This window comes from Macaca fascicularis, chromosome 16, assembly GCF_037993035.2.
Source record: "Macaca fascicularis isolate 582-1 chromosome 16, T2T-MFA8v1.1".
NCBI classification, from domain to species: domain Eukaryota; kingdom Metazoa; phylum Chordata; class Mammalia; order Primates; family Cercopithecidae; genus Macaca; species Macaca fascicularis.
This window is the reverse complement of record NC_088390.1, coordinates 65,179,471-65,191,139: the sequence shown is the minus strand read 5'-3', so window position 1 is coordinate 65,191,139 and position 11,669 is coordinate 65,179,471.

Genomic DNA, 11,669 nt, shown 5'->3' with positions numbered 1-11,669 from the left:
ATACCTGCAACTGCTAGGTGAGGAGCCCCATCCTCTTAGGTGCAAAGGAGGACAGATCTGGCATGTGTCTGTGTGTGTGTTTCTGTGTTTAAGTTTGGAGATAGCCTGCTGCATTAACTATGGAGTCAGATAAATCTTGGTTTATATTTGACTCTGTTGCTAACTGACTGTGTGACCTTGAGTAAGTTACTTTACCTCTCTGAATCTTAGCTGCCTCATCTATGAAAAAAGAATAATACAGCTGGGCACGGTGGCTCACACCTGTAATCTCAGCACTTCAGGAAGCTGAGGTGGGCAGATCACCTGAGGTCAGGAGATCGAGACCAGCCTGGCCAACATGGTGAAACTCTGTGTCTACTAAAAATACAAAATTTAGCCAGGCGCAGTGGCTCACACCTGTAATCCCAGCACTTTGGGAGGCCGAGGGGGGCGGATCATGAGGTCAGGAGATCAAGACCATCCTGGCCAACATGGTGAAACTCCATCTCTACTAAAAATTTAAAAAAATTAACTGGATGTAGTGGCGGGTGCCTGTAGTCCCAGCTACTCAAGAAGCTGAGGCAGGAGAATGGCATGAACCTGGGAGGCGGAGCTTGCAGTGAGCCAAGATCACGCCACTGCACTACAGCCTGGGCGACAGAGCAAGACTCCATCTAAAAAAAAAAAATTAGCTGGGCATGGTGGCGTGCGCCTGTATTCCCAGCTACTCGGGAGGCTGAGGCAGGAGAATCCCTTGAACCTGGGAGGCGGAGGTTGCAGTGAGCTGGACTCATGCTACTGCATTCCAGCCTGGGCAACAGAGTAAGATTCTGTCTCAAAATAAATAAATAAATAAAATAAAGAATAATCTTCCTCACAAGGTTGTTGTGAGATTAAATGAATTAATGCATTGAAATGGCTAACGCCATGCCTGGCCTATTAACAGGACCTCAACAAATGTGGGTTCCCTTCCCCCTTACTTGAATTTGCAAACATGTGTTGGGAATTGTTATGGGAACCGCATGGCTTGGGTTTGTATCTATTTCAGTAAACTTGCAAATGCATTTCACCCTAATTTGTTTTTGTTGTTGTTGTTGTTGTTTTGTAGACGAAGTCTCACTCTGTCACCCAGGCTGGAGTGCAGTGGTGCGATCCCGGATCACTGCAACCTCCACCTCCTGGGTTCAAGCGATTCTCCTTCCTCAGCCTCCTGAGTAGCTGGGATTACAGGTGTGTGCCACTACACCCAGCTAATTTTGTGTATTTAGTAGAAACAGGGTTTCAGCATGTTAGCCAGGCTGATCTCAAACTCCCAATCTCAGGTGATCTGCCCGCCTTGGTCTCCCAAAGTGCTGGGATTACAGGAGTGAGCCACCACGGCTGGCCCCTAATTTGCATTTTTATCGAACAAACAGTTGTATTCGAGTCAGTGTGATGACATACTTTTTTTATGTGTTTATCTTTACATTTGCCTTGGTATGGACTGTGGCATATTTGGATAGGAAGTATGTGTACACACTGAGAATCTTGTGTTGTGTTGGTGATTGCATATTACCTGTTGAATATGTGCATGGAATTAAATGTGTGTTGTTTGCTTCCTATGGGGACAGGGAGGACTGATCTGTTTGTGTGGCTTTGTGTGTGAAGGTTGTGGATTCTGAGTTGGTGTGTAGGCAGCTATGTAAACCAGAGCTGTCCAATAGAACTTTCTGTGTTGATGGAAATGTTTTCTATTCACACTGCCCAACAGAGTAGCCACTAACCATGTGTGGCTATTAAGCACTTGAAATGTGGCTAGTGCAACTAAGAAACTGAAGTTTTAATTGCATTTAATTTAAATTAATTTTTTTTTTTTTTTTTTTTTTGAGACGGAGTCTTGCTCTGTTGCCCAGGCTGGAGTGCAGTGGCCGGATCTCAGCTCACTGCGAGGTCCGCCTCCCGGGTTTACGACATTCTCCTGCCTCAGCCTCCCGAGTAGCCAGGACTACAGGTGCCTGCCACCTCGCCCGGCTAGTTTTTTTTTTTTTTTTGTATTTTTTGGTAGAGATGGGGTTTCACCATGTTAGCCAGGATGGTCTCGATCTCCTGACCTCGTGATCCGCCCGTCTCGGCCTCCCAAAGTGCTGGGATTACAGGCTTAAGCCACTGCGCCCGGCCAATTTTAATTAATTTAAATGTGAATAAACACTGGTATACCACAGACTGTAACTTCAAGGTTATTCACACACTAGGTGGTGTGCATGCCCCTGCCTCTTACCACAGAAATCCCATCCCTCTTGTCCGACCCCAGTGGAGCCCCGCCTGGGCGTGTGCGCATGTATGTGCGCCTGTGTGCGGGTGTGAGCCGTACCGAGGGGGCCGCCCCCCTACCTAAGTCCCCAGCGGAGCAGTGAATCAGCCTGACAATGAGGTGAGTCATTCATGAACTGCTCCGGGCTGGCCCAGCGGGCGGGAAGCAAACGTCAGCCAGCCTGGAAGCCCTACCCGCCCTAGCCCCCCCGGTGGGATCGCTCAACCCCACGCACTGCAGATGTTGTTGAAGCAACTGACGCGGGCGAATCAAGGCACGGAAGCTCGGCCCCTCCCTCTGGTTTGCAATCCATTCATCCCCCAGCTTCTCTTTCCCCTCCAGTGGCATGTGAGTCATCTCAAGATTTCCCTGAGGACAGAGACACTCAGCTCCTCTATCCTCTACACCCCCATCCGACACCCACCTCCCCAAGCCTATCCCAGTTGCTCCCCCCCCGCCCCCCGCCCCGAGGCTGGGGGCTGGGGGAAGGGAAGCTGGACCCCCTGGTGAGGTGCCAGAGTCCTGCTTCATAAGCAAAGCTGACCCACGCAAGGCTATGGGAGTTGGCTCAGGGTCATTTGCAGCTGGCTGGATCTTGCTTGGATCAAGCAACTGGCATCTTGCTTGCTTGGACAGCAGGAAAGGAGTTACCCAGGGTTGCTACCTGGAGCACTTGTGGCTTCTGGGCAGGACCAGGTAGGCAGGGGACAAAAGTATTCCTCAGGTTTCCAGGAAAGACCCTCATAGTATCTCCCCAGTGGCTGACAATCTTCAGGGCCTGGTAACTTCTCTCCTCTGCATACCCGCTGGTACTCACCCCAACTCATTCTTTCATCAATTAGCCTTCTTCTCTTGGACTTAACATTACCTGATACTTCTGACTTGAACAACTGGGCACCATAGTGGTGTCCTTCGCTGGGTCAGAAAATACCCTCAAAAACTTTGAAGTTGTGTAGACCCTTTGACAAAGCAGCTCCACTTCTGAGAATTCATCCTGAGAACATAATACAGTCATTGACATGTGCCAAGATTTACCTATAAGAATGTGCATCAAGGCCGGGCGCGGTGGCTCAAGCCTGTAATCCCAGCGTTTTGGGAGGCCGAGACGGGCGGATCACGAGGTCAGGAGATCGAGACCATCCTGGGTAACACAGTGAAACCCCGTCTCTACTAAAAATACAAAAACTTAGCCGGGCGAGGTGGCAGGCGCCTGTAGTCCCAGCTACTCGGGAGGCTGAGGCAGGAGAATGGCGTGAACCCAGGAGGCGGAGCTTGCAGTGAGCTGAGATCCGGCCACTGCACTCCAGCCTGGGTGACAGAGCGAGACTCCGTCTCAAAAAAAAAAAAAAAAAAAAAAGAATGTGCATCACATGGGCCAGGCGCGGTGGCTCATGCCTGTAATCTCAGCACTTTGGGAGTTCAAGACCAGCCTGTCCAACATGGTAAAACCCCATCTCTATTAAAAATACAAAAATTAGCCAGGTGTGGTGGCACATACCTGTAATCCCAGCTACTTGGGAGGCTGAGGCAGGAGAATTGCTTGAACCCAGGAGGCAGAGGTTGCAGTGAGCCAAGATGGCATCACTGCACTCCAGCCTGGGCAACAAAGCAAGACTCTGTCTCAAAAAAAAAAACAAAGAGAGAGCCGGGCGCGGTGGCTCACACCTGTAATCCCAGCACTTTGGGAGGCCGAGGTGGGCAGATCACGAGGTCAGGAGATCGAGACCATCCTGGCTAACACGGTGAAACCCTGTCTCTACTAAAAATACAAAAAATTAGCTGGGTGTGGTGGCGGGCACCTGTAGTCCCAGCTACTCGGGAGGCTGAGGCAGGAGAATGGCGTGGACCCGGGAGGCGGAGCTTGCAGTGAGCTGAGATCCGGCCACTGCGTTCCAGCCTGGGCGACAGAGTGAGACTCCGTCTCAAAACAACAACAACAACAACAACAATAAAACCAATAATAATAATGTCCACCCTGAGGAGTTTTTGGGAGGATTACATCTGCTTGTGTGTCTACTGAGCAGAAGTGTGTCATCATGGATGTGGCAGAAATTCAGCTGCTGGAGGATGATGGAATGTGCCTTCCATACACCATCAATTCAGGACTTCCCGCCAGAGTGTTCTGGGTCCTCAGGCTGTCTCTGCCCGTTTGGGGGAGACCTCATGTGGCTACGCACCCAGAGAGTCTGGGTCCTGCCTTGGCCCTGTCACTCACTGACTGCTTAAGCTCCCTGAGCCTCCGTGTCCTTATCCATACAATGGAGTACATAATATCTACCTCACAGAGTTGTTATGACAGTGATAATATATGTGACAGTCTTTCGAAAGGAAGTCGTTCAATAAATGATTACAATAAAAGATGTACAAAATGTGTGTTAACCCAAAACTGCAGGCTGGAGGGAAGGCATGTGGGTGAGTTTTAGGGTGCCAGTAGTCCATACCTCTCCACATAGCCTGTAAGCTCACTGTGTATTGTTCACTATCATTTCATAACCTTATGGCTCAGAAGGTCTTCCAGAATCACAGGGTCCACCCTCTCTAAGTTTTTTTTTTTTTCCCTCTCTAAGGGAAACTGAGGCTCAGAGAGGGCAAGTGATTTGCCTGAACTTCCAGGCCCCTTCTCTCCCACTCTGCTCCACCCTGCTTCATGTGGCCATGTTGCTTTCATAGGATGGGAAGCTCCCCGAGGGCAGGTACATGGGCTCCCATTGTCCCCTCCCAACATTCTCTGGGCACACCCTGCCCAGAGAGGACACTCTGGAATGACCTGCAGACATGCGGGATGTGATCGACCACCACTGTCACTTGCAATGTTGTGGCCATGTGGCCTTGACTCTTGAGCAGGCAGGCATGAACTCTGTAAAGTCCAGGAAACCCTGGGCCTCAGCTCCTCATCCCAGCAGGGAGGTAGGGGAGAGGGCAGGCTTCCTTCTCAGCCATCCCCTTGGACTTCTGCTATTTTTGCTGCTGGGAGGGGTAAGAAGGCTTTTGGGGCACTCCAGGAACCTGGAGGGAGCTGGGCTGAGAAGCCTGTCCTGGAGTCCCAATTATGTGCCAGGCCTCCTGGTCATCTGCTGTCCTCTAGCTGGTGACTGGCTACTGATGGCGGCTCTTGGTGGATATGGGATCTACAGACCAGCAGACTAACAGCTTTGCTCTGCTCTCTTTCTACATATATTAGAAATCTTTTATTTTTTTTAGGCGCCATGACAAACGGTGGCAGCTGCACCCAGAATAGTCTTTATTTTTAAACAAATTCACAGCTTGTTCTAGGAGCCATGTTTATTCTGGCTTTCCTCAGGGTTGGCCATTGCTGAGTATAGAGACAGTGGCCTGTTCCTGATCTCTAGACCAGGAAGGCAGGAGGTGGGAGGCCTGAAAATGGACAGAAGGTATCAAGGGTTAGGTAGGGCTCTCCGGTGAGGAATGACTGAGGCTCTTGCCTCTAGCCAGGTCCTCCTTGTTTGTTTGTTTGTTTTGAGATCCAATTCTAGAGTTAGCTGGCAGAGCTGGAAAAATCCTCAGATGTCATCTATCCAACCATGCCCTTTTACAGACAGGGAAACTGAGGCTCAGATGGGTGGTGACTTGCCCAAGGACCCTGCCTGTTGCTCTCCCCCTAAACATCTCAAACAGTCAGGCAAGACTACATGGTGGATGCTGGGCTGAAACTGGTTTCTTCTCCTCAAGCCCAGAGGAGTCAGGGGAAGGAAGGAAAGGAGGAAGAGGCCGGGCGCGGTGGCTCAAGCCTGTAATCCCAGCACTTTGGGAGGCCGAGACGGGCGGATCACGAGGTCAGGAGATCGAGACCATCCTGGCTAACACAATGAAACCCCGTCTCCACTAAAAAAATACAAAAAAATTAGCCGGGCGTGGTGGCGGCGCCTGTAGTCCCAGCTACTCGGGAGGCTGAGGCAGGAGAATGGCGGGAACCCGGGAGGCGGAGCTTGCAGTGAGCCGAGATCGCGCCACTGCACTCCAGCCTGGGCGACAGAGCGAGACTCCGCCTCAAAAAAAAAAAAAAAAAAAAAAAAGAAAGGAGGAAGAAGTTGTTGTTCCACCCTTCCTTCTCAACTTCACCTTGTTGAACCACCCAGAAAAGTCTCCAGCTGGAAGGAAGGAAATTCAGTCCAACCCTCTAATCATAAAGAAACAGGGGCCCAGAAGCCGGGCATGGTGGCTCATGCCTGTAATCCCAGCACTTTGGGAGGCTGAGGTGGGTGGATCACCTGATGTCAGGAGTTCAAGATCAACCTGGCCAACATCGTGAAACCCCATAGTTGGGCGTGGTGGCAGGTGCCTGTAATCCCAGCTACTTGGGGGGGCTGAGGCAGGAGAATTGCTTGAACCCAGGAGGCAGAGGTTGCCGAGATTGCACCATTGCACTCCAGCCTGGGCAACAAGAGTGAGACTCCATCTCAAAAAAGAAAAAGAAACAGGGGCTCAGAGAGACGGACTTGCCCAGGGTCACACAGGGAAACCTGGGCCAAACTCAGGCATCCTAGGGGCAGTTTTCAGTTTTCATTGTACTCTGCATAAGTCATCCTCAATGACAATGCCTTTGCTTTGTGCCTGGGGCACATGGATTGTTTGCCGGGAAATTAACTCTCTTCTGTCTCCAGAGCTCATTGTAAACAGCCCAAGGGCAGGACTGGACTTTGAATATCCTGGAGGAATGAAGGTCCAGCTTAAACTTTGCCACCCAGCTCCATGCTGGACATTGTCATATCTGCCATCATATCTAATTTAGGACTCATGAAGTGTCAGAACTGAAAGGGACCTCAAAGAACAGAAGTTCAAGTCCTATTTTCCAGATAAGACCAAGGAAATGGGCAAACGACTCCTCCAACAGCAGGCCAGCACGGAGTTGTCTCCATCCCTAAGACCCAGATTTTCTTACCTCCTGTCCTGTTGTTTTTGTTTGTTTTTATTTTTTGCCTTCCCCGCAGTACCTAACATCGTGCTGGTTTCATAACTTTTCTTTCTTTCTTTCTTTTACTGAGACAATGTCTCACTCTGTTGCCCAAGTTGGAGTGCAGTGTACTGATCTTGGCCCACTGCAACCTCCACTTCTCAGGCTCAAGCAATCCTCCTACCTCACCTTCCCAAGTAGCTGAGACCACAGGCCTGAACCATCACTGCCAGCTAATTTTTGTATTTTATTTATTTATTTATCCTTTTTTTTTTTTTTTTTTTTTTTTTTTTTGAGATGGAGTCTCGCTCTGTCGCCCAGGCTGGAGTGCAGTGGCCGGATCTCAGCTCACTGCAAGCTCCGCCTCCCGGGTTCACGCCATTCTCCTGCCTCAGCCTCCCGAGTAGCTGGGACTACAGGCGCCCGCCACCTCGCCCGGCTAGTTTTTTGTAGTTTTAGTAGAGACGGGGTTTCACTGTGTTCACCAGGATGGTCTCGATCTCCTGACCTCGTGATCCACCCGTCTCGGCCTCCCAAAGTGCTGGGATTACAGGCTTGAGCCACCGCGTCCGGCCTATTTATCCATTTTTTTGAGACTGAGTCTGGCTCTGTTGCCCAGGCTGGAGTGCAATGGCAGGATCTCGGCTCACCGCAACCTCTGCCTCCCGGGTTCAAGCGATTCTCCTGCCTCAGCCTCCCAAGTAGCTGGGATTACAGGCACCCGTCACCACACCTGGCTATTTTTTGTTTTTTTAGTAGAGATGGGGTTTCACCCTGTTGGCCAGGCTGGTCTTGAACTCCTGACCTCAAGTGATCCACCCACCTCGGCCTCCCAAAGTGCTGAGATTACAGGCATGAGCCATCGCGCCCGGCATAATTTTCGTTTTGTGTGTTGTTTTTGAGACAGAATTTTGCTCTTGTCGCCCAGGCTGGAGTGGAATGGTGCAATCTTGGCTCACAGCAACCTCTGCCTCCCAGGTTCAAGCAACTCTCCTGCCTCAGCCTCCCGAGTAGCTGGGATTACAGGTGTGCACTGCCATGCCCAGCCATTTTTGTAATTTTATTAGAGACGGGGTTTCATCACGTTGGACAGGCTGGTCTTGAACTCCCGACCTCAGGTGATCTGCCCACCTCAGCCTCCCAAAGTGCTGGGATTATAGGTGTGAGCCACCGCGCCCAGTCAATTTGTGTGTTTTTTAGTACAGATGAGGTTTCACCATGTTGGCCAGGCTGGTCTCAAACTCCTGGCCTCTAGTGATCACTCCCCTTGGACTCCCAAAGTGTTGGGGTTACAGGCGTGAGCCTATGACTTTTTTTGTGATTCTAGATAGGAGTAGCAACTCCCAGACAGCCTAGCAGCATTGTTCAACACACCCATTCCTCTCCTTGCCCCCTTCCACAGTCCAATCATGCTGCCATCTGGCAGGCTATCGGTTAAATACCTGGCTCTTCTCTGAGATTTATTTCCTTCTACCCAGAGGCCAAATTCACCACTGGTTCCCAGGGTCAGAAGTTCTCCAGCCAGCTTCTAGATCCCATCTGCAGGCTCACTCTACATCAAGAAACTGAGGCAGGGGTGAAGGAGACAGTCCCGTGACCCCTGTTTCCATGGTGAATGGTGCTGGCAAGGATATCTGCTTACCCTAGGGACTCACAACAAAAGACAGTTATGTTTTCTGTAGGAACTTGAGACTGAGTGAAGGCAGAATCATCTCTATATCCCCAGCATCTCTCACAGGTACTCAAGAAACATGACAAATGCATGCTGAATTACTTAGCCCCCACTTACCTGAGAAGAGGAAATCTGAAGACTTATCAGGGCCCCATAAGGTACATTTTTGTAACTTCTGGGACATTCGGCCACTGGGATATGGACATGATAATCCCAGAGACCTCCGGAGAAGAAGGCTAAAGCTCTGGGGTTGGGAGTCCAGCTCCATCAGCCCCTGTTCCTTGTGTTAGGGAACAGAGAAACCTGGGTTTGAACCTCAGTTCTTGCTTGTAGAAACTCTGTAACTTTGGACAATTATTTATTTATTTATTTATTTATTTATTATTATTTTTGAGATGAAGTCTCCCTCTGTTGCCCAGGCTGGATGCAGTGGTGCCATCTCAGCTCACTGCAACCTCTGCCTCCCAGGTTCAAGTGATTCTCCTGCCTCAGCCTCCCCAAATAGCTGGGACTACAGGTGTGTGCCACCACGCCTGGCTAATTTTTTTTTTTTTTTAGTAGAGATGGGTTTTTGCTATGTTGGCCAGGCTGGTCTCTAACTCCTGACCTCAGGTGATCGGGACTTTAGGCAAGCAATTTTTTTTTTTTTGAGACGGAGTCTCGCTCTGCCGCCCAGGCTGGAGTGCAGTGGCCGGATCTCAGCTCACTGCAGGCTCCGCCTCCCGGGTTCACGCCATTCTCCTGCCTCAGCCTCCCGAGTAGTTGGGACTACAGGCGCCCGCCACCGCGCCCGGCTAGTTTTTTTTGTATTTTTTTAGTAGAGACGGGGTTTCACGGTGTTAGCCAGGATGGTCTCGATCTCCTGACCTCGTGATCCGCCCGTCTCGGCCTCCCAAAGTGCTGGGATTACAGGCTTGAGCCACCGCGCCCGGCCGCAAGCAATTATTAAACTTATCTGAGCTTCTGTTTCCTCATCTGTAAAGTGGGAAGTGCCAAGCCAATGTGCTCCATGAGGCAGTTATTGACCATCGTTTGTCATATTACAGGGGAGATTCTTTTCCCATGTTCTGAGATCCCCAGAGAGAAGATTCTGGAATCTCCCAGTGTTCCCAAATCTTTACTGAGCACCTACTATGTGCGAGGTGATGTGCTAGGTGCTAGAAAGGCAAAAAGATATATGATTTTGTCTCTTTTCTCAATGGCTCATAATCCGTTTGGGGAGACAAAGCACAAGACTTGAGAAAGCAAAATCCCAACCCAACTCATCCTAACTGCCAGAAGACGGCGAAAGGCTGTGCAAATGCAATAACAAATAGGTGATGTGTGGTAGCTCATGCCTGTAATCCCAGCACTTTGGGAGGCTGAAGTGGGCAGATCATGAGGTCAGGAGTTCAAGACCAGCCTGGCCAAGATGGTGAAAGCCTGTCTTTACTTAAAAAATACAAAAAAATTAACCGGACATGGTGGTGCATACCTGTAATCCCAGCTACTCAGGAGACTGAGGCCAGAGAATTGCTTGAACTTAGGAGGCAGAGGTTGCAGTGACCTGAGATTGCACCACAGCACTCTAGTCTGGACGACAGAGCAAGACTCTGTTTCAAACAAAACAAAACAAAACAAAACAAAACAAATAGATGATGCCATCATTACAGGAAGGAGGCAGGAGGACCCCTATCTTGGAGTGATGTGGGTGACTCCATGGGGTGCCATTTCTGCACAGAGTCCATTGTCCAGGTGGAAGGTGCTCAGCTAGATATTTTAATCTTTTCCTGAAATTGCAGCACTTTGGGAGGCCGAGGTGGGTGGATCACGAGGTCAGGACATCGAGAACATCCTGGCTAACATGATGAAACCCTGTTTCTACTAAAAATACAAAAAATTAGCCAGGCGTGATGGTGGGTGCCTGTAGTCCCAGCTACTCGGGAGGCTGAGGCAGGAGAATGGCCTGAACCCGGGAGGTGGAGCTTTCTGTGAGCCGAGATTGCGCCACTGCACTCCAGCCTGGGTGACAGAGTGAGACGCTGTCTCAAAAAAAAAAAAAAAAAAAAATATATATATATATATATATGTATATATTTTAATCTTTTAACATTCACTCATTCATCTCATTCCACACATGCTCATTCTTTTTTTGTTCCAGGCACTGTACTGCCCGAAGATGTATAGTTTCTGTGTTCAAGAAGCTTATAGTTGTCTGGGTGTGGTGGCTCATGCCTGTAATCCCAGTTCTTTGAGAGGCTGAGGCCAATTTCATTATAGTTTAAAGCGGGCGTGGTGGCTCACCCCTGTAATCCCAGCACTTTGGGAGGCTGGGGTGGGTGGATCACCTGAGGTCAGGAGTTCAAGACCAGCCTGGCCAACATGGTGAAACCCAGTCTCTACTAAAAATACAAAAATTAGCTGGGCATGGTGGCACACGCCTGTAATCCCAGCTATTTTGGTGGCTGAGGCACAAGAATCACTTAAACCTGGGAGTGAGCCCCGATTGTGCCACTGCACTCCAGCCTGGGTGACAGTTCAAGACTGTCTCAAAAAATAATAATAATAATAAAGAAATTTGTAATTTAGAGGACAAGATGGACAATGAAGCATAATGCCATAAATAGATATGTATTTACACATTGTTAGCAGGGTTGATGAAAGCATATATAACAAGGGGATCTATTCTAATTAAAGAACCAAGAAAGACCTCTTTCAGTGTTATTTAAATGAGCTCTGATGGCCTGGTGCGGTGGCTCAGGCCTGTAATCCCAGCACTTTGGGAGGCTGAGGCAGGTGGATCACCTGAGGTCAGGAGTTTGAGACCAGCCTGACCA